This window comes from Belonocnema kinseyi, chromosome 1 (assembly GCF_010883055.1).
Source record: "Belonocnema kinseyi isolate 2016_QV_RU_SX_M_011 chromosome 1, B_treatae_v1, whole genome shotgun sequence".
Taxonomy (NCBI): domain Eukaryota; kingdom Metazoa; phylum Arthropoda; class Insecta; order Hymenoptera; family Cynipidae; genus Belonocnema; species Belonocnema kinseyi.
Window position 1 is genome coordinate 60,171,347 of NC_046657.1, and position 2,874 is coordinate 60,174,220.

The window sequence follows — 2,874 nt, forward strand, 5'->3', positions numbered from 1 at the left end:
TCATCGGTCGAAGGCCATGGAAGACAACAAGCCCGCATGGTATGCACAATAACATCAAGGTAACACAACTCAAGGTCCAAAGGCACGAATTGACCGAACACCATAATCTCGTGTCATTCTCAAATCCCGCTGGCTTGACCTTCTCCATGTTATTCGTTTATCGAACCCTTTGTTCAGCTAAAATCTGTACGACAGTCGCAGCTGATGCTTCACAAGCGAACTATTAGCAGGATTGGTGCGTGATGTCATAACCTTACTATAATCTTTTTTTTCCTTATGCTTTTCCTCATAACAAGTGAAAGAGAATTGAATAATCGGATCTAATTGCTTTATTTTCTCGGGATAATGTGTTATGTGATGAAACTTGTACTTCAACGGCTCTTCAGATCTGCGGACATATAAGGTGTAATGTTTAGCAACTAGGGTGGCAATATTTTGAGCGGTGATGCCTTGTTCAAATTTACGTGACATTAGAAGACAAATAATTAATCTTAAAAGCTTATACATTTCCCATAAATTTTTTTATATTTCATTATCGGGAGAGATGAGGTCACCTATGATAAGTCCTAGATATCGGATTAGAGTTGACATTTCTTACGATGAGATTTTCAATTGCTCGATCTCCAGGTAATCTTCAGTTATTTTCCGGTGCAATATTAATATTCGAATTTGCATCAAAATCAAAGTGTCGTAATCTGTAATTGAATGCTTATGAGGACAAAATACCTTGAGCAATGAATTGTTTCAGAATTTTTGGAACTTCATATCTACAAATTCCAAGTTGAATACTGTGTTGAAAATCTAGTAAACTGTTCTCGATAACGTTAAATTTTGTAATACGGTTAAAAATACTCTGTTATGGAACACCATGACTCAGATAAGCAACATGGTTTCTATAATTTTCAGGCGTACGTAAGAGACTAAATCTTAATTCAATCACCATTGTACGGCATTGTTCTTTCGTTGCAAATTAAATACAACAAGGATAATTCGCGTCGAAGCCCTTTTTTTGCCAAGTGCTTGGTGAACGGCCGAATTATTTCCTTCTAAGCCTACTTGAGGAAAGAAACACTTTTTATATGCCCACGAATTGTATTTCAATCCCATTTATCCCAAAATCAATTATCTGACCGATCACAAGAATAAAAATCGCTTTATTATTTAAACATTATAACGAGAAACTTACCGTTTACTTATGTTTGCATAAGACAACCAGAAAATGCAATAATTATTGAAAGAGGCGTGGGTGGATTTTCTGGGCCCAGGCTAGATTCAGCCCTAACCTACAAATACTGGAAAACAAAATCTTCTGCGATTATGAGATCAAGACCTAAACAGCAATAAATTAAGATCAACATTCTAGCACGAGAAAACATCTTTGGCCGGGTCCGCCGGGCTTGCGAAATTTTCGATAGATAAATAATTAAGCAATCAAGATTATAAAAACACGAAAAAACCCAATTTTTCCATAGACGATAATCACAGAAAAACGGATAAATTAGACAAACTATCAATTTTGGAGACCCGACAGGTTCCTCGTGTTTAGAAAATTACTAGAAGTGATAAAAATACCGAGGCAAGAATCAAACACTGAGCATGAGGATCCGCGAGGATGCGTAGCGTAGATGACATTTTGTAAATAAACCTTACCTCAAAAAAAGTAACACACTGACTCTAGTTAAATATAATTGCTTTTAGCGGTACTTCACGATAGCGACAGAAAAGATGATTTAAGGAAGTAGCAAGTACGATTGTCTCGCGGCTCGTGGCTGCCGAATGAAAGAGAATGTGGCGTGTTGGTCGTCGAGCTCGCGGACTCGTCTCCTTTGGGCGATATTCCCGGCACGGCGCTGATTAACTGCCTGCTCAGTGCTGTCCTTGGATTTTTTGCTTCGAATCTCGACTCGGTCTTTCCGCTCGTGGTGCCTATTTGAGAGAAGCGTGCAAGGGCCTGTTCAAGAAGTGCTCTGTAACTAATAGAAAAAAATATCTGCATGTCAGATTCGTAGAATTTCCGATAAATGAGGAAGCTCTCGCCCTCTCTGGAGCGAGAGTGTCCGCATTGGCAAACCATACAGCAACAAATCTAGGAAAATCATACCTGCTTCTGACCCTCGTTGCGGGAATCTTGAGGTAGCCTGGGCTCTTAGTCCAGTGGTTGAAAAGTCAAGGGTCCTATTAGGGGATGTGAGGACTTCCTTCCACAAAATACTTACTGGTGCAGACCCAAGTATAGCTCCTGGATACAAAAGTTCTTTCCTAAAGCCTAGAGAAAAAGATCCGAAGTCATCCCTGGCTCTGGAGGCTTCTCAGGTGTCCAACCAGGTTCCGAGAATATTGGAGACTGCAAACGGAATGGCGGGAACCAGATTTAAATTTAAATCTTAATTCTTAATTTAGAGCGGTAGCAACAAGGAGATCCGAGTTCTCTGAAGGCCTTACAAAGTTCAAAAATCCCTCGTTGTCCCTCGTTGAGAATATCGATGAGGAAAGGTTATAAATAATAAACAAACAAAAATATCGTACGAGTTAATCCTAAATTCTTAAAATAATCCTAAATCTGCCCTTGGTGTACCGTGCCACTGAGTTCAGGAGGCAATACAGACAATACTGCCGTATACTCCAACAATTTTATAGTCGCCTTTATAAGCACCGAGAGCATTGTTTATTTCATGATCATTAAAATACACTTCTAGGGAGAGGACAATTTTACCTGCCATTCGTATCTCATTTTGTGTGCACAATTTACTTTGGCCAACTGAATAATAAGATTCACTTTGTTTACATTTTTCAATGTAGGCTATTACAATTGCTAATCCTACGTGATAATTTAATTTTTTCCCCTTCAACGTGTCGAGTTTTCAACGCAGTGTC